The 20,634-nt window shown below is 45.4% G+C and overlaps 1 protein-coding gene across 1 annotated transcript in view; it reads left to right on the forward strand.

Annotated features, from left to right (window-relative positions):
• Positions 1-19,536: 19,536 nt before the first annotated feature.
• The window catches only part of LOC121466055 (thrombospondin type-1 domain-containing protein 4-like), a 282,146-nt gene continuing 281,048 nt past the window's right edge, over positions 19,537-20,634 (forward strand). Inside the window, exon 1 of the mRNA XM_041679541.1 lies at positions 19,537-19,719. The gene's annotated coding sequence lies outside the window, so the exon portion shown is untranslated. The remainder of the gene's footprint in view (positions 19,720-20,634) is intronic.

Consider the following 20,634-nt stretch of genomic DNA (forward strand, 5'->3'; position numbering starts at 1 on the left):
TGCCAACTGAGCAGCACCTCCAGCTCCTGAATTTTCCCTGTGTCTCCTACCCAGCTCCTTGATTCTATATCTCCTGAGATTTTCATTCATATTTGCAATAACCTGAATAAAAAGCTATCTCTTAGTCCCAAATAGCTATTTCAGCCAGTACCTAGAAGAGCCTATGTAGATGGAGGACCGTGTAATGCCCTCCCCTTTGACTCCCTAACCCTGTAGAACCTGGATTCCTCCCAACCCCACCCCTTCCTGTTCAGACCAGACTGAAAAGCTATCCCTGATTTAATCTGAGTCAGGGTGGTTTACTCTGGTTCAGATGAAAAAGGCCAAACAGTGTGCCAGAGGTCTCTAAGAACCAAATTGAAGTTGGTTAAAACCAGTTTAAAGTGGTTCCAAGCAGGTCAAACCCAGCTTCTCTAGATTCAGAAAGCTAGCCTAAACAGGAAATATGGTTTCTGAAGGAAATAGATCTGGTTCAACTCAAACTGGTGGATTGAGACCAGATAAACCTGCATCTGTCCAACTCTGTAGATTGGACCTGGTGAGGGCAGGGGCAGTTCTCAAAGGAAGCCAGTAGGGCGTGGGCCCCATGGTGCCTCATGTTAGAAGTGAAGGGTGTGGAGTAACTTTTACAGAACAAACAGACTCTGAGTGGAACTCATTCAAAATTACATCTGTCAGGGCAGAACTGCTTTAAACCGCCTCAGATCAGCTTTGATGTCAATAGCAATGCCCCAGCTGAGTAGAACGGGCATGGACCAGTTTAGACCAGGTGGATCTGGCAGAATTGCCGTCTGGCTTCATGAATACTTCAATTATATATTTATTATGGATGAAAGACATGGTGAGATTGCTAATGTTGTACTACATTATTCCTGAGGATGGAACTTGGAACTTCTAACATGCAAAGCACACACTCCGAGCCTCACCCTGTGTCTTATCATTTACATTGGTTTTCATAAATTATTGAAATCAAAAGTTACCTATCGAGGTGCATTTATAGGAGTCTGGTCTCTGGACATTCCAAGGAGACCAAAATCCATGAATGTTAATTTCCTTGTATAAAGAAAGTGATATGGTATTTGCATATATTTGCAAGTGCATCCATATGTAATCCCTAAATTAAGCCTAATCATACTTAATGAATATCAGTTATGCAGATAGTTGTTATAATCTGTTTAGGGAAGGACAGATCAGTATAGACAACAATTTTTAAAGGGAGATTTAATTTATCTTTAAGTATGTGTATGTGTAGTCTGTATTGAAATCTATGCATGCGTGCCCTGGAAGGCCAGAAGAGAGCATCATGGGATCCCTTGGGCTTAGGTAACAGGTGGTTGTGAACCCCTGATGTGGGTGCTGGGAACTGAACAATAGTCCTCACGCACACTATGGGCTTCTTACTGTTGAACCCCTTTCCAGTCCAGATACACAATATTTATACTATTTTTTCATTCTGTTGTTGGTTAAATCCATAAAGGTAGAACTTATGAATATAGAATTATTTCTAATTGTTTCTCTCTCTTACCTCCCTATAAATTTGACATCCAAAGTCAGATGTTGGGGCTGAGGCTGGCAAGATGTTTCAGCAGGTGGACAGTCACTTGCTGCTGAGCTTGACACCTGAGTCTTCTCCCTGGGAACCACATGGTGGAAGGGGAACCATGCCTCCTGAAGATTGTCCTCCAGCCTCCACAGGTGCACTATAACCGCCCTATCAATCAGTCACTGTTATTATTTTTTTTTCACAAGCAGCTCTTAGCTGGGTGAGATGACACATAACATAATCCCAGCACCAAGAAGCTGAGGCAGGAGCTGTAGCACAAATAATAAAAACCCAGAAGCAGAAACTGAGGCTCAACCTGAAGATCAGAAAAGCAAAGCAATTAGACACTGGCTCTTACCTCTACCTCAGTCTGAAATGGAGATTCTGCCTCCAGGAATCCTCAGAATGAGATTGAGCTGAGACCTGTCTCTTCCCATTTTATATTCCTCTCTAGTGCTGGGATTAAAGGTGTGCACAACCATTGCTCTTCCTCTATGGCTAACTAGTGTGGCTACTGGGATTAAAGGTGTGTGTCACCACTGTCTAGTCTGTAAGGCTGATCAGTGGGACTGTTTTACTCTCTGATCTTCAGGCAAGCTTTATTTAGTAAAGTACAAATGTATTGAATCTACTTTTAAAAGCAACTACTAATTTTAATTGTTTTACATTGGATTGGATTTTTGTATATTGTATACAAATTTTGTGTACTGATACAAATTTGAGATTAATCTTGTTAGAACATGCTATACATACATTTTTAACTTTGTTCCAGGTATTATACTTTTACAACTCAATTATCAATGTAATGCAAATTTCTAGTCTTTGAAAATTATTATTACCAACGTTTAGGATAATAAGGAAATGCAGGTTAGTAGTTAATCATCTATTATAATTGAACTTGTAGTCATATATATTTTAAAGGTCAAACAGAGACATATTTTAGATAGACAAGTCATCTTCAAACACTTCAGAGATCTATAGAAAATGGTATATAAGATGTTTTAATAACATAGGTTCTTTTTTTTCTTTTTTTTATGACAATGAGACATGTCTGCCCCTGGCAATACCAATCTACTTTAGAGAAGATGATGAGCATCAAAGAAACTCCACATGGAGTTTGCCTTCTTTGTGGCAAAAGTAAGCAACTGGGCAAGGAAGTGCCCTTGCCTTGACTGCTGACAGTGTGCTGTTCTAATTGGATAAGCAGGACACAAAAGAAAGTGACTATCAAACATTGTCAAGACAAAGAGAGACAGCCCTTCAGAATATCCTGCTTCACAGAAAAGTCTGTCAGATATGCTAGGCCTGTAGGCTGAAGATGGATGTTCCAATGTTGCAGAGGGGAACTTTGGGTTACTGTCCAGGCTGTTTCTATCATTTCTCACAATTTTCAGAAGTCACTTGTTCACACTTCCTGCCTACTCAGTTAATATTATTTCATTCTTGGGTCTCCGAAGTAGTTCAACACTAGATAGTTATAGTTTTCCTTGTTTACCAGATGTAGAAAGCAAGTTATGATAGGAAGTAAATTAGGTACAAGATTTTGGACTCCCAAGATAAAATAGATATGGAATATTTTCTCTGAATTCGTCAAATGCAAATGGACTAGACATTGTTGATGTATTTATTGCCTGTATATATTGTATATAGTCATTGTACTTATTGTATATAGTTTTCTCATATTAGTTATAGCATTGTTTTTATTTTAGACAATATATAGTAATATTTCATTTGTATTTTGGTAAATAAAGCTTGCCTGAAGATCAGAAAGTAAAACAGTCACACTGGTTAGCCATAAAGATCAGGCAGTGGTAGCACACACCTTTTAATCCCAGCAGCCACACTAGTTAGCCATAGAGGCTGGGCAGTTGTGGTGCACACCTTTAATCCCAGCATTAGAGAGGAATATAAGACGGGAGGAGACAGGTCTCAGCTCAGTCTCATTCTGAGGATTCATGGAAGGAGTCTCGCCATTTCGGTCTGAGGTAGAGGTAAATGCCAGTGTCTGCCTGCTTTGCTTTTCTGATCTTCAGGTTGAACCCCAATTTCTGTCTTTGGGTTTTTATTACTCATGCTACCAAGGAGAATCACAAGTTCCAGGCTAGTGTGGGCTGAATACTGAGACCCTGTTTGTTTCTCACCTAAAGGCTCCTTAGTGCTTTAGCACATAGCTTTTATGTCCACTGACCTAGAGATTCCTTTTGTCATTAGAATACATATCCCTCAAGTCATTTCTTACACTGTTTACTAGCCCAAGTTTTAATCAACTTGGGAGCAAATTGTTTGTTTAATAGCAATTCCCCCCTCCCCTTAATTATCTAGGGATGATCTTCTCCAGAGGAAGAAGAGACTGTATCCATGCGCTGCCCTTCTCAGAGAGTTATTTTTGGGAAACTTTTTCTTTTCATGGGAACAACACAGTTGAATGACTTCATCCAAAGTAATTCATGAGGCGCCAGGCCCTTGAGAGGGCACATTTTCAAAAGGAAGTGGTCCCTCAGGGTCTGAAAGGACACTGTGTCCCTGGGCAGAGTCATTGTAAATACATCGGCCTCTGCTCAACAGACTTCCATAATCTCAATACACATGAAGTTCTGATAAAACCCTCTCTCCTCTCTCTCTCTCTCTCTCTCTCTCTCTCTCTCTCTCTCTCTGTGTGTGTGTGTGTGTGTCTGTGTCTGTGTGTGTGTGTCTGTGTGTGTGTGTGTCTGTGTGTGTGTCTCTTTTCAAAGAGTTTCTGAGCCAAATCATCCATTGCAAGGACCTTGGTTGCTCATGTGGAGTCGCAAACTTCAAGGCTGACAGGGTGAAAATGAATTCAGAATCATGCTGACCACCTAGGGTCCACAGGTTAGTAATAATACTTATTTATCCAAGAGGCAGAAAGAAAAGATATAGAGACTGGACAGAGTTAAAGTATAATCCAATTCAGATTAAAAACCAAAATGGAAAGATAATTCATATGAGATCACAATATAAATGTATATCTTTCCCAGGCAGAAAGAAAATATTAAGCTTTGTGTTTGAAAACCAGATACCCACCAGCTCTCAAACCAGATCTAATCTGATCCTACGTGTTTAAACAATTCTCTGCAAATACAATTTTTCTTTAGTTGTTTAAACTGGTTGCAATTGAATTAAAATGAGAACTGCCTTTAATGATCCCAGAGTGACATTCAGGAAGGTCAGGTCTTGGCCAGACTGAATAAAACACCCACCTTTGCTTCTTACTGGGTCCCCCTGCCCAGCACAGCCCCATTTCTCAGGTAGCGGATTTGCTTCTGAGCAGGCTGGGAAAGAGTCCATCTTTTGCTTATGAAGCCCCCAGATGTGCCACATACAGTCGAAAGAAAAGTATCCTGCTGTTAGGTGGGTGGGCAATAAATGTCAGTTAAATCCAGGTGGTTATTGGCATTCTACATTTTTCTGACTTCCTGTTTTCACTGTTATTGAAATAGAGGGTACAAATCTGTAGCACTATGGATTTGACATTTATCCACTCGGTTCTATCGTCAATTTAGCACCCCCTAGAGTCACTTAGGAAAAGGGGACCTGCAGATAAGAGTGACCTGTGCTCATATCTACGAGAGGTTGTCTTGATAGATGGGAAGGCCAGTCCACTGTGGGCAGCACCATCCCTAGGCTGTATCTCCTGAAATGAAGACAGAAGACACTCTAGGTGGAGGGAAAGTAAGAACCTTCTGGGTACCACCTCTTGCCCAGAAGATATTCTAAGAAAACATTTTCACAGGAAATGAGATGGCAGAGGGACATTTGAAACTATAATAGGAAGGAAGGAAGAACAGTTGATACCATAAACATTTAGGAAACTAATTCCTTTAAAATATATGTGATAGGGGAAGATAGAAGTTATGATCTTAAGTCATGTGATCCAGGAAGTGATGTCTAGCACCCTGGCCATTTTGTATTGGTTAGAAGAAACTCAGCAGTTCTCTGCATTTTGGAAGGCTTGTGCATGGACATGCATTCATTATGGGCGGGCACTGTTGTAGGATCCGACCACCAGATTTGTCAGTAAAACGGCAGATGTTAAAAAGTCAGACACCACTACCTACTCCCTATAGAACTCACTTTACTCAAACATTTTTGACAGAGAATGATGTAGCCAAGTTGGCTCAGCACAGTGCTAAGACTATAAGCATGCTCTACTCTGGCTAAGAGACTCACTTTAAATAAAAGTGTGTGTGTGTGTGTGTGTGTGTGTGTGTGTGTACACACGTGGATTAAAGAACAACTTTCAGGGGTTACTTTTCACCTTCCACTGTGTTGAAGCAGGGTTCCTCTTCACTGAGTACTCCGGGCTGGCTGACCTGGAAGCTTCTGACTGATTGTCCTGTCCCCACCTCCCATTTCACTGAAGGAGTGTTGGGATTACAGGCACTTGCCATCACATCCATCTTACACAGGCTCCAGGGATCCAGCTCAAGGCATCAGGCTTGCATGGGCATGCTTAGACCAGCTCCAGCAACCTCCCAGGTTGGGATATGTAGTTGTTGATTGACAATATTTTTCTTTTAGCATTGGACATAGAACTCTGAATTGACAGATCTTTCTTTCAACACATGAAAATTGTTATTCTATCTTCTTTCTGCTTCCATGGTTTGTTGTTAAAAAAAAAAAGTACAGGCACTGGAGTTATGGCTTCTCTGTGTGAAATGAGCCATTTTTTTACTTTCAGAAATATTTTGGTTTTCTCTTTCATCAGTTTTATTTCTAATGTGTGATTCATTTGATTTTATTCAGTTTTAGATTCGTTGAGCATCTTCAACTTCTCTGTTCACTTTTTTGTGGCTTATTTTTCCCCATTCAACACCTGCCCGCTTTTTCTCCAGCGGTCTAATAACATAAATATTTGATACTTTGATTTTTTCCCCCATGGGTCTCTGAGGCTCTGTTTTTAAGTTTTCTTTTATTGTTCAGATTAGATTGTTTCTACATTTTCTTTCTTTCTCTCTTTCTTTCTTTTTTTCTTTTTCTTTCTTTTTGTTTGTTTTTGTTTTTGAGACAGTGTTTCACTGTAGCTTTGGAGCCTGTTCTGGAACTTGCTCCTTTAGATCAGGCTGGCCTCAAACTCACAGAGATCCACCTGCCTCCACCTCCTGAGTGTGGGGATTAAAGGCATGCACCACCACTACCTGGCTCATTTCTGTATTTTCTATTGATATATCTTTAGCTTCATTTCCACTCATTTGTGTGTGTGTGTGTGTGTGTATGCACATGAGCGTGTATGCATGCATGCATGCATATGTGTATGTGTGTGTTGTGTGTTGTGTATGTGTGTGTCCATGTGGAGGCCAGAGGTCAATGTAAGGTATCTTCCTCCAACACTCTTCACTTAGTTGTTAGAGATTGGGTCTCTCACTGAACCCAGAGCTCACCATTTGGTTACCAGTGGCCAGTGAGCCCAAGGAGCTTGTGCTGGGATTATAGGTACACAGTGCTGCACCCACCTGTTTGTTTACCCTTTAAACGATTTTTCATTCAGTATATATTCATCATAGTTTTCCCATCCCCCAAGCCCTTCCAGAGCCTTCCCACCTCCTACCCACTCAACCTCATGATTTCTCTCTCTCAAATAAAACTAAACAACCCCCCCCCCCGAAGTAAAACATCCAAACAAACAATGAGACTAAAATACCCAAGCAGAGCAAAACAAGACAAAAAAATCACAAAGATGAAAACATGGAGTCATTTTGTGTTGGCCAACTGCTCCTGGGCGTGGACCCTTCTCTGGATGGTGACAGTGTCTGTCACCCCACTGGAGAAAACTGATCTTTCCTCTCCCAGTAGGTGTCACTTGCAAGTGGCTTCTTGTTTAGGGGTGGGACTTGGTGTATCCTTTTTTTCCCTGCTGACATGTTGTCTAGTTTGACCTGAACCGGTCTTGAGCAGCACCCCACTTTTTACGGGGTGCTCGGTCACACTTGAATCCTCACACCTGCAGAGCAAACACTGAGTAACTGAAGCACCTCCACTTGTCAGTAAAGTTTTAAGTTAGTGTGACTTTGTAATTCTAAATTTTCCAGTTAGTATGTCTTTAAATCTTCCTTTTTTGTTGCTGCCGTTTATTAGAATGTTGTGTCTGGCATATTCCCCTTAAGTTTGGGCAACATGGTCATTCTCACTGCTTTCAGATGTTTTACCTGATAATCCTCACATCTGAATGTGCTACATACATCTGGGCTTCTCTCTGTCTTCGTATCAGGACCTTAATGGTTCCTTACATGCTGAATAATTTTGGATTATATTGTGGTGGTTTATTTAATTTCATTTTATTTTGTCCCCCCCCCCGTGGGTAATGTATGTTTGTGTGTGTGTGTGTGTGTGTGTGTGTGTGTGTGTGTGTGTGTGTACCATGGGGTGCGGATATATACATGTGTGATGATCACTATGGCAAATAAGAAGCAGAGAGAGGCAGGCAGGAAGGGGGTGGGACAAGATGTACCAGGCATAGACATGCTTCCAGGGACTTATTTCCTCTAACAAAACCCAATCTCCTAATACCCCATACAGTATGAACTCATCAATGGATTAATCTGTCAGGGACGTTAGAACCCTCGGGATCTAGTTACCTCTCAAAAATTAGGTAAACTGGCTGTGGGCTAAGCCTTTAGCACATGAGCCTTGGGGGAGGAGGGGAGACCACTCTGGCTGAATGGAACTTTGATTTCTTTTCTTCCCCAGTCAAACTCTACAGTCTGTCTTGGTGGCATGGCCGCTTTATTCATCCTTCAGAGTTTATAATGGCGTTGGTTATCCTTTTCATCTCTTCGGGAATTGTGCTCTCTTTTCGCTTTGATTTCTATTTTGTCTTTGAGATAGTGCCTCACTGTGTTGCCCAGGCTGACCTCCAAAACCTGGGCTCACGTGATCGCCTTGCCTCAGCTTCCTGAGTAGCTAGGGCCACAGGCACTTACCCAGGCACTGGTGAGCCAGTTCAGGGAGTATAGGTACTTGCTGCTAAGCCTGATGACGAGCCACATGACAGAAGGAGTGACTTGATTCTGGAAAACTGTTCTCTGTCCTCTTCACCCATGCACATTCAAGCAGATGTAAAATAAATAATACAATAAATATGATAAATAAATTAGTCATTCAGTATTTGGGAAATGATCTTCGTTTATCTAAAGGGTAAACTCTCCTCCTCAAGAGTTTCACTTAGAAAATTCTAGGGACACCAATAGCTTATTCTTACAGCCTGAAATGATTGGGTACTCCATGTAGAGGAGAAACTGATTTTTCTGTGACTAACTAGACCTAGGGCCTGACTGCTTGTCACTCAAAAAGCAAAGAGTCAGTGGGAAGGAGATCTGACTCATCCGAGAGCCAGCATCCTGAGATGGAAGGGCGGTTGTCCTCCAAAGTCCATCTCTCTGAACTTATTTACAGAACCGTGTGTGCATGGGGTGGGTATCTGTGGGCACACATGCATGTGTGCATGCTCATGTGTGTATTTGGAAGCCAAAGGAAGAGGCTAAGAGTCGGCTCTACCACCCTCTGTCTTTCAGAAATGGTCCCTAACCCAACCTGGAGGCTAAAAGTTCCAGCCTTCAAATCATTGGGTCTTATTAGTGACCATCCCAATCTCCGGCTATCTATGGGCCCTTCCTAAAATCCCATTAGTCTAACCTTGAGTGTGTAAAAGAGGCCAAATACAGATAAAAAAAGAACACCACTACATCTTCAGGGAATTCCCAATATTATAGGTACTTTGTGCCTGAAACCAAGAGCAAAACCCAAATGTTACCCATGTCATCCTGTTTTGTGATTCTGTAGTTAGACTCCTCCCAGGTGCACATCTGTAACCACAGTCCTGGGGTGGCAAAGACCGGAAGATCTTCATGGCTCCATGACCAGTCTATAAATCAACACGGGTCAGATTTAAGAAGAGACTGTCTTAAAAGCAGGTGGAGAGCAATTGGAGAAGCCAACCAACAGCAATTGCCGGGGCACACGTGGACGTGCACACAGACAAGCCAAAGCAGAGTTGCCTGCCTGTGCTGATGGCCCACGTGAGCAAGGTGAAACCAAACCGTTCATCTGCTCTTTGGGGAATGGGAGAGATTACAGGATTCTTTGTGGCTTAATATTTTCGAGAAGAGTGGCACGCAGTCACCCCATGTTCAACAGTCGGCTGTGTGTGCTATTGATCTGTACCCCAATGCCATGGTCTGAGGACAGTGACTTTGAAATGAGGAGTTCTCTTGTGGCCCTTTGCTGGCTGTAGCCAGAGCTGCTTGGCTCACCAGAATGCTTATTCTAGTCCGTGGACTAGAGTCTGGACAGATTTTAGTGCTGATGAAAACCAACCAAACCAATCAACAAATGAATGAAAACCCAACTGTAATTTCCAGCTAAAGCTCTGTGCTTTGCGTGTAATCTAGACACCGACTCCAGACGAAATGATGAATGGCTGTAGAACATGAGGGAGAAAATGGTCACAGGAGGATGGAGTGTGTGGCCTTGGCAGGAGATGTGGATGGGACCACGCACAGAGCATGTCCCCTGCCAGCTGCCACAGGCCCTGGGTCTGTGGTTTTGGCCCTGTCCCCTTCCACTTATGCCTCCACTCCTCCGAGCCTGGTGAGCTCCCCTAAGCACCCCATTTGGTGTCACTTAGGCCTTTCGCTGTGGTGCAGTCAGAGGCAAAGGTGGTATTTAGCTATCACTGCAGCGATGACTTTTAGAACAATTGGATTGCCAGGTTTTATTTACAAAGATTGTCATATTTTATTGTAACAACAGCTGTTAAGAGTCATGGTGTTGTGTAATAAATTCCAATCTCAGTAGTTTAATACAATAAAAGAAGCAACAGAGGTTGAGGGTTCCAGGCTCCTCCCAGGCCTCTGAGACTCAGGCTAGATAGGGCGCAACACAGTCCTGTCCCCTCTGGGAGCGGACACCATAAACTGTACACCGATTTCATTGTATCTTGATCAACATTTTTTGAATAAAAAAAAAGAAAACATATTACTTGTCCAAAGCACATCACATGACTGCCTTTAAGCTCAAGGGGACAGGAAGGTGAAATCCTCTCTTGTCACTGAGGAGGAAGTGGGGAGCCTCTGTAAGCTGAACTTATCCAAATAACAAGAGACACTATTGCCACTTGAGAGCTGGAAAAAGAAACAAACCCTCAGATTCTATAAAATCGCTTTTCCAAAAGCTTGAAAAGTGAGTGGAGAAAGGATGATAAGAGCATGTTCTCTTGCACACTCACAGCTGGCAAGGATCACAGGCACGCATTCTCTTGCACACTCACAGCAGAGCAAGGATCACAGGCACACATTCTCTTATCACACACTCATGTCTTGCGTGACTCGTCACCTCCTCTTCACAAACCCTTCCTCAGAGGATGCCTTTATTAGCTTCCCGGGAACTCCAGATGCTGACAAGGACTTGTCTGACCTCCCAATCAAAGTTAATTTTTGTGAGAATGTATTTCCCTCCTTCTCTTGCAACAACCTGCAGGAAGGAAGGAAGAATGGAGGGAGGCGGGCACCCTTTGACCCGCCCACAACATCTGATTACAGATTATTGGGTGGTGTGTGGTTTTCCGCCAGTCTGTGTATTTTCTATCCACAAGACCAGGTCAGGAAACATTTGTATCTTAATCGCCACATTTGTTCTTGCTTGTGTTTGCTCTCTGCTTGTCCCAGACCCTTCGTTTATCCTTAAGAAAGATCTTGTGACAACCCAAGAACGGCAATCTAGCTAAGCACACCATGGACGGATGCAGCGGGGCTCCTCAGAATGCTCAGCAGGAAGGTCGAGCGCATGAGAGTCTGTTCCCACGTTTCCACTGGGGCAAAGCTGGCAGCGAGTTAGACCTAGCCTTTTCAGAAGAACATTCTGGAGCTCAGCAAGGTTAAGCGGCTGCTCAAGGTCACATGGTTAGAGCCCAGATTATCCCCAGCTGTTATCACTAGCCACTACCCTCCTCCCCAACCCAACTTTGTTTTTCTGGCTCTTCAGCTTGGCAGTTTTGCATTTATCCTTCCACTCCTAGGAACCTGTCCTGGTACCCACCAGACAAAGCAGAGGGCTCCACCTTCTCTAACAGCATCCACAAACCAGGAGAAGTTTTATTGCTTGTAGCAGATAAGAACAGTGGGGTTATTTCCTCTCAATGTGGGAATACACTGAAGAGCTTGTACATACAGGAAGGTATGTACAAGGTAGGGGCAAGCACCTTCCTGAGCATGCTCAGTATAGGGAGTGTATCACTGTTCTAAAAGGGAGGGCATTGGGTATTTTCTTAAGAAGGCATGTTCAGAGAAAGGAGACGGCAGACATGAGTGCTTCTGGGCACAGAGTGTAGTATAAAGAGCACAGTTTACTCTAGGTGACCTGCAGGAATGAGTCAGAGTGACTTGGTGACCTTGGCTGGTTTCTTACAGGTGTGTTCACAGTCTTTTAAAGGGACAGCAGCTTTCTTCATTAAAGTCTGACCGTTTGCCAGGAAAGATGTCCAGGCTAGGTAGCTAACAGCTTGCTGACCAACAGAGGCAGGATAGGTGCCGCTCATTGTGAAGGGGGACATGGGGTGAGATGGTACCCAAGTAGCTCAGTTGCCGGACTCCAGGCTTTAAGGAAAAATGCTTCTTGGGCCTCAAAACTCTTCATGAGGGGCTGGAGAGATGGCTCAGCGGTTAAGAGCACTGGCTGTTCTTCCAGAGGACCTGGGTTCAATTCCCAGAAACCACATGACAGCTAACAACTGTCTATAACTCCAGTTTCTGAGGATCTGATACTGTCACACCAAATCCACATAAAATAAAGTTAAATAAATTATTTAAAAAAAACTCTTCATGAACACACCGAGAAGCTTGGGGAACAGGCTTTCTGAGTTCTGGAAAGATCCATAAGGAATGGCAGAAACTGTAGGTGCATGTTACTTGGCTGGGACTCAGGACAAACCTGTATTGTGTGGGGAGTGGGGAATGGGTCCATTGGTGCTTTTTCTTTTACCCTCAAAGGAGGAAAATAAATAACTTGATTAGATGAAGTATCCTTTACATGGGGCTGAAAATACCCAGATTTATCTGGGCAGTAGTGGTGCACTCCTTTAAGACCAACATTCAGGAGGCAAAGACAGGCAGATCTCTGAGTTCAAGACCAAGCTAGTCTACAGAGTGAGTTCCAAGACAGCCAGGGCTACACAGAGAAACCCTGTCTTTAAAACACACACACACACACACACACACACACACACACACACACACACCAAAAAAACATACAAAAAAAAACAGGTTTAATGTAGATAATATTTATTTATTTGTTTTGGCTTTTTGGGGAGTTTTTTTTTTTTAAGAAAAAGTTTCTCTGTGTAGCCTTGGCTGTCATGGAACTCACTTTGTAGACCAGGCTGGCCTCGAACTCAGAGATCTGCCTGCCTCTGCTTCCTGAGTGCTGGAATTAAAGGCATGCGCCACTACCGCCTGGCATGTATGATATTTAAATTTAAGGTTTTTAGCAGCAGAGTATAGCTGCAAATATCTGTGACCTTAGGACTTTGAAAGCTACAAAGGATTACCTCGAATTCAAGGCTAGCCTGGACTACATAAAGAATAAGAGAAAACCTCCTCTCTTACCTCTAGGATTCCATGAGCATAAACAGACAAGATGGACAAGGAAGAAGCTGACCCTGTACACGGTCTTGTGGTTTGGAATTGGCATCCGATTCAAGGGAAATATGGGAGCTGCTCAGTCCTCAACATGAGCTCTGTGACTCTCCCCAGAAATCAGCAAGCATGGGAGCTTGGTCCATGACCAAGATGTGGGCTGTGGGGACCTTGTCCTGCAACCCTGATGTGCCACTGTGGGTGTATGGCAATCCTCCACACTGTGGGTGTATGGCAATCCTCCACACTGTGGGTGTATGGCAATCCTCCACACTGTGGGTATATAGCAATCCTCCACACTGTGGTGAATGAAAGACGTGATTTCAAATGCAGCTTGAAATGGTTTTTGAAAAAAGAGAAGCCACATACTTCTCTGTGTATGTCATGTTTTCCCAGATGGCTCCACAATGAGCCATGTAATTTCCCTCTTGCATTCTCTGAGCCAGTGGTAGATCTGGGAGCTGGAAAAGGCTTCGGAAGATGTGTGAGTGGCTTCTTTCTCTTCCAACAGGTGTCCTTGGGCTTCCCGTTGTACCAGTGGGACGATCACAGCTGGAGTGGGCATGTTTTCTATGATGGGTGGCCAGAGACTGATGCTGACACAGGTTTCAGGCCTCCACTGTCTAACACCAAACTGCTCCTTAATAAACAATGACTTCCTAGCTTCATGGACAGAGCCGTTAGACAGGAAATATTAAAGGGTGAGAAAGAACAGAGGGGCCTGAGGGAACAGTTTGTCAACGGCCTGCACCAGGACCATTGCAACACGCATGCAAAAGCCAGGTGTGGTGACACACATTTATAAACTTGGTGCTCCGGAGGCAGAGACAGGTGGATCCCTGGGGCTCCCTGGCTAGCCACTCCAGCCTAATTGGTGAGCCCTAGGTCCCAGTGAGACACTTTGTCTCAAAAACCAAGATGGGAAAGGGGCTGGAGTTCAGCAGTTAAGAGCACTGGCTGCTCTTCTAGAGGACTTAGGTTTGATCCCCAGCAACCACATGGTGCCTCATAACTGTTTACAACACCAGTGTCAGAGGATCCAACACCCTCTTCTGGCCTCTGTGGGTACCAGGCACACATGTGGTACACAGACATATGTGCAGGCAAAACACCTGTATGCATAAATAAAATAAGATAAAATTAAATTAAAATTAAAAAGCCAAGGTGGATGGCTCCTGAGAAATAAACCCAAGGTTAATTGCCATCCCTGCATGCATGCACACACATGCACAAGTACACATATGTAAACATAAGCACATACCTGCACACAAAAAATTAAAATTTACACCGGGTCAGTCAAGTCTAGTGAGGTGTCACTGGTGGCCACGGTACATGGTCTTTGAAAGCGAGGAGGGATGGAGGTGGTCGAGGCAAGGTGAAATCATCAACTAGACTCCACTTGTCTTCTGGGCTGCAGTGCCTTGGTTTCCTCATAAACTGCTGCTGACCAATGCCCATTGGCTTTGCTGCTTCTCCCAGGCTTGACTAATAGCACCCCTTCAACAAGAAAGCCAGCTTGCTACAGAAGGGAAGCCAATGGGGCTGAAGAGAGAGTGATTTCCAGCAATGGAAGCTGATTAGCTTAAACACAGCCATTGCTTGCTGGTGGAGCTTCCTCACCCCTCTGGCTGTCTTGGGGGTTTGCAGTATTGGCCACAGGAGGTAGAAGAGGCATTGTGTGCGATGGGTGAAGGACAAGACCTTATTAGGAGAGTCTCCCAGGAAGGAGGGAATGCAAACAACATTCCTTTATAATGATGAATTTGTTTTATTTCGCTTTGAGTATGTTCATTACAAGAGAATTGTGGAATGACTTTTTTGCATTACTTTGAATATATATTTAAAAAAAATAACAAAAAGGGGCCTAGTGCCATTCCCACCGGGATTTCTTTTATTTGTCTGAAAATGATACAACATTCAGAAATGGTCATAAGCATCACTGGCATGGAATGGGCTAGCACAGAATAGCTTTCTCCGTTATCTAAAACCATACACGTCTCTATTTGTTGATTGGCAGCTACCACTTCTTCGCTGGAAGGCTCTCTAATTCATCATCTGGGACAGCAGGAGCTTTGGGCCCATGCACCAGCCTGCAGTTTCTATTGGTTCTGATGGAACAAGGTCTAGCCATTGTGGTTATCTCGTGATTATTAATCAGATAGCTGCTTCCCAGTCATCCCTGCCCCACATCCCTCATTTTCCTCTCTTGTACTCTGAGCTGTGGCTACCCCAGGCTGCCTCTGCCTCCCGCTTTCTAGAACAAGCTTGCCCGGTCTGCCCCCTCTTACTTGGGTCACTCATCCTCTCTCTTCCTGCTTCCCTCCAGCACTGCTACTCTCAGTGAGAAGCAACTGCAGAGGGAAGGCTGCCTCCTGGCTGAAAGAGGGAAAAAGAGACATAGTCTGAATGTTTGGAATTCCAGAAGTCGCGCAGTACCAGGTAAGGCCACTTCGCTATCTCTGCTGACAGGATGTGGCTGAGAGAGCGTTAGAAATAGAAAGGCCAGAGCAAGATAGCTAGAGGTGTGCATGAAGCCCCTGCGACAGCTCATGGGAATCCCCGACAGTCCCCTGACAGTCCGTCCAAATACCTTGACCCCCGCGACCCCAGAGACTCTGGCTGCAGACAAATTAGTCTCTGGTCTGTCATGTAGTCATGTTACAGGTCAAGTTGCAGCCAGCCACAGGCAAGGATACAGAGTCAGTATGGACACAGAGTCAGTTACTATCCCAGATCTCTGTAAGAAGGAGAAAAAAAAAAGAAGCAAGTTAAGGAGGCAAGCAGGACAGAACATTTATCCAAGAATACTTAAATTTGATTTGTAGTAGTTTATTTTTAATTGCACCCTTTCTTTATCTTAGGGGAGCACACGTGATACCATAGAGTTTATGGAAGGCAGAGGACACCTTACTGCAGTCAGTGCCCGCCTTCCACCATGTAGGTATTGGGGATTGAACTTACGTCTTCAGGCTTGGTGGCAAGCACCTTTACCTGCTGAACTGTCTTGCTGGCCCCCAAGAAATGATTTAAAACAGTAAGTTTATCAGCACTTGAAGAGGCTTTGTTATTGTTTTTATTGACCCTGACAACATTTCTGACCAAGGCAACTTTGAGAAGGAGGACTTTATTCAGCCTCAATGTGCCAATGTTCTGCCTTCCTCTCCTCTAGACTTAGAGTCCAGAGCCCCAGCTAAAGGAACATGCCACCCGCATGTGGTCATCCAGGTTGGGTTTTCCTACCTTAATCAACCCCCTCACAGACACAGTGAAGGGGTGTCTCCTAGGTGATTCTTAATTCTGTCAGGCAGACAAGCTCAGCATTCGACCCATGCCTCCTTGTTTGCTCAGCCCAAGCCTGTCTTGACTTTACAGCGTAGGTAAATTCACAAGAACCGAGAGGGAGCCTAGCGACTCAGCAGGAGGCTGAAATGAGAGGCTTGGGTGTCTGCTTTCTTTCCACCTTGAAATGCTAGCAGCTAACCACTGTTTCCATCCCGGCTGGGACACAGCCCCTGAAGTACCCACTCGTGCACGTTCAGGATTGGGAAGTGTGGCCTCAAGAGACATTCTACTGGTAAAAGGATTTACAGCCACACAGTAAACACTTGGTGGGAAAAGGGAAGCTTACTACTTTAGTATAAATTCTTAAAGTGCTCTAATGCAAAGATCTCAACTTATAACAACGGGGGTTTGTTTTAAAGATATATTTTTATTTATGTGTATGCTGGTATGAGTGGTTGCCATGTGTGTGCAGAGCCCACAGTGGCCAGAAGAGGGTGTCAGATCCCCTGGAGCTGGAGTCACACACAGGTGGTTGTGACCTGCCTAATACCGGTGCTGGCAACTGAGCTCTAGCCTCTGGGACAGCAGCAAGCGCTCTCTTTTAACTGTTGAACCATCTCCCCAGCTCACTGACTAATTTTTCCTGAATAAAGAGAACCTTCTGTGGCACAAGCAAAAAGAGTTCAGAATGCCAAAAAATTTTTTTTTTCTTTTTTGGTGTTTTGAGACAGGGTTTCTCTCTTTAGCTTTAGAGCCTGTCCTGGAATTCTCTCTATAGAACAGGCTGACCTTGAACTCACGGAGATCCACCTGCCTCTGCCTCTCGAGGGCTGGGATTAAAGGTGTGTGCTGCCACCACCTGGATGACTTTTTTTAAAAAAAGATTTATTTATTTATTATGTATACCGTGTTCTGTCTGCATATGTGCCTGCACGCCAGAAGGGGGCACCAGACCTCATTGTAGATGGTTGTGAGCCATTATGTGGTTGCTGGGAATTGAACTCAGGGCCTCTGGAAGAGCAGGCCGTGCTCCTAACCTCTAAACTTTTTAAGTGGATCAGGATCAGTCCCCGAGAACCAGTCTAGGTCAAATGAGCCTGGTCACTAACAATGCACTTTGGTTATGTGACATGTTAACATTAGAGGGGGAGGGTGGAGAAGGGGGAGGGATAGGAAGGTTTTATTTATTCTCCTTTTTATCTTTGCAGGTTTAAGCCCAACATTTCTTCAAAAGTGAAGCCATAAAGAAACCCATGTCCTTTCCTCCTGTGCTGTTCCTGCCGCATCCTGTTGCATCCTGTTTAGCAAATAGCCATTGTTCTTTAAGAATTCTTATTTCTGTTGGTGCTGGGGATAGACCCCGGGCTCATGTGTGCCTGGTAGACATTCTGCCCTCCACTACCCCCAAAGACACGTTTGCACTCTTTGTTTTTTTTTTTTTGTTTTTTTGTTTTTGTTTTTTTTTTTTTTGGTTTTTCGAGACAGGGTTTCTCTGTGGCTTTGGAGCCTGTCCTGGGACTAGCTCTGTAGACCAGGCTGGTCTCGAACTCACAGAGATCTACCTGCCTCTGCCTCCTGAGTGCTCGGATTAAAGGCGTGCGCCACCACCGCCCAGCTTGCACTCTTTGTTTTAAGACAGTATCTCACTATGTTGTCCAGGTTGGATTCAAACTTTCAATACCCCTGCTTTAGCCTCTTGGTACCTGGGATTATAGGCTTTGCACGAATAAGCTTGGCTATATTGTCTTTGTTGTTTGAAACATAATTTCATGCATCTCGGGTTAGCTGCAAACTGGATAGGAGGTTAAGGATGACCTTGAGTTCTGCCCCACCCCCATCGTCCTGCAGCCACCACTGGAATATTGGGACTGTGGGGGGGGGGGAGGCGGGGGGACACGGGCACATCACACCTGCTAATCAGTTTTAAATGGATGAAACGAGTTAGAATTTGGAGATTTGATTTCCTGGACCTGGACCAGGATTCTTCCAGCCACACTGCACACCAGGTGCCTCTCATCAGAACGTGTTTGTTTGAACCAGTTGGACTCAGTCAGTGTCAGCTGTACCCAGGTGCCAGGCACTCAGAATTGGTTCTCCTTTGGCCTCATCTCTTGTGCTTCCCAGCTCCCTTTTTCTTTTTCTTGGAGGGGTATCTTTCTGTTCCCACAAAGCATACCATAGCACACTTACCCCTCATGCGGCCTGGCTCTAAGGTAGAGTGCCTGCATTCTGCAGCCACCCACCTCTACACACAGGTACACCTGCCCTTTCCCGAACACCCCCTACAGGCAGGCTTTTGTGGCAGCCATAAGCAAACACGCTGATTCACATCAAGGGAGAGCGACTCCTGTGCCCGGATGTCTCTTAGATTGTTTAAGGCCATCCTGCCCTCTCGGGGAAAGAGGGACGTTTTCTCTTTCTTGCTTTCTTCTCCCAGTTCTAGGCGCGTGGACTGAATTTAAACATTTTAGCTTTGTGCGTGGACTCAAGGAATTGGCAGTCGGAGCAACAAGTTGGCTTAGCAGGCAAAGGCGCTTGAGGGCAAGCCCGAGGACCTTAGATCAAGAAGGCATGCTGAGTTGTTCTGGTTCTTGGGGAGTTTCTTTCTTAGGGGTGTCCTCTAACCCTGGAAGCCAGAAAGAAGGCTTCACTGAAAACCAGTCTTAACCCCGTGGTTGCAACCAGAATGGCTGTTCCTCAATACTCAAGGATGTCCAGAAAGCTCCCACAAACTGACTTTCAGGCTCTGGTCCTCTCTGTCTTCCTCTTCGCTCTTCCACTGACGACCCTGACCAGCCCGGGAGCCCTCTAAGTTCCTCCATCACCACTCTCCAGTCTCTAACCAGCCCTCCAGCCTCTGTCCAGACCGTCCTCCCCTCTCCTGCCTCTGCTGGTGGATTTCTCTTCTCGAGGTTTCCAGGGGTCCGGCAGCATCACGGATTTAAAGAACCCCTCATCCCCGGGGACCGGGGTGGGTCAGAGCCGGCTCTCCCCTATACGGCCGCCAGGGGGCGGCAGGGGCGGCTGGAGGTGACAGCGGGAGGCCGCGCGGGAGGGCAGGGCGCACGGACCGCGCTCTCCGCCCGCAGACTCCGCGCCTGAATTGTGCGCGCTGGGGACTCGCTTGCCGCCCGCGCACCCGACTCGCCGGGGCGCAGCGGGAGCCCGTGCGGGGCAAGCGGCCGTCCATGCGGCGGCGCTCGGGAAGCACGCGGAGCTGAGGAGGCTGACGCTCCGGACTAGCTCCAGGTGAGCAGAATGCGCAGTCCGGCCCGCCGTTCGCCGGAGCCCGGGGCAGCCACGCAACCTGGCACGCGTGGGTCTGTCGGGGCCCAGGGTCGCTCGGATCATTGTACCTGCTTCTTCCCTTCTCTTCCCGTCCTCTTCTCCTTCCTTCCCCACTTCCCCTTCTTCTTCCCTTTCCCGTTCTCTTCTATTTCCTCTTCTCTTTCCCTTCCTCTTTCCATTCTTTTCCCCCTTCCTTTCAGCTTCCCCTTCTCCCTCATTCCCTTTACTCTCCATCTTCTCTTTCCTTTTCACCTTCCACTCCCCTCCTCATCCTTTCTCTTCCCGTTTCCTGGGAGTTTTTCCCTTACTCCCCCTTAACTCCAGAGCCAGGCCATCTGGGGTGGGGGAAGTAGCAAACTAGCCCTTTTGAGGTCTGTTCATCTCAGAGGGGGAACTCCTGAGTTGCACAGGCTGCGCTTGTACCCCTACCCCAGCCTTGCTTTCCTTTGCTTAGCCTGGGATTGCTGGTGGAGTGTCAGCAGCCCCAGAGCCCCAATCTGGAGCCTCCAACACTTTGGTTTCTAGAAAGCCTCTGACCCCTAGGTCAGGTTAGTCTTTGCAGCCCAGTGTCATTGCTAGCCCAAGTGGACCTGCTGTTTCTGTCAGCCTGGGATACAGCTCATAGAACTGTAGCCCTAATGTGATTGAAAAATTAGCGTTTGGACCAACTTGCTCACCTTGAAGTGGGAGAGATCTAGAAATGAAGTTTCATTTTTCTTAGAAATAACTGCAGCCGTACCTTGGGAAGCTGATTTGAGACACCCACTTAGCATGTGGAATTATGGGTCTAGAGAGATTTTAAGAAGTCCCCCAGCTTTCTGTGCCGTGGAAAGTGCACCCCTCATCTGACAGTGTCTCTCCGTTTTGCAGGCAGTA

Source organism: Microtus oregoni, unplaced genomic scaffold (genome assembly GCF_018167655.1).
Source record: "Microtus oregoni isolate MIOR12 unplaced genomic scaffold, Mior012 000032F_ref0000030, whole genome shotgun sequence".
NCBI classification, from domain to species: Eukaryota; Metazoa; Chordata; class Mammalia; order Rodentia; family Cricetidae; genus Microtus; species Microtus oregoni.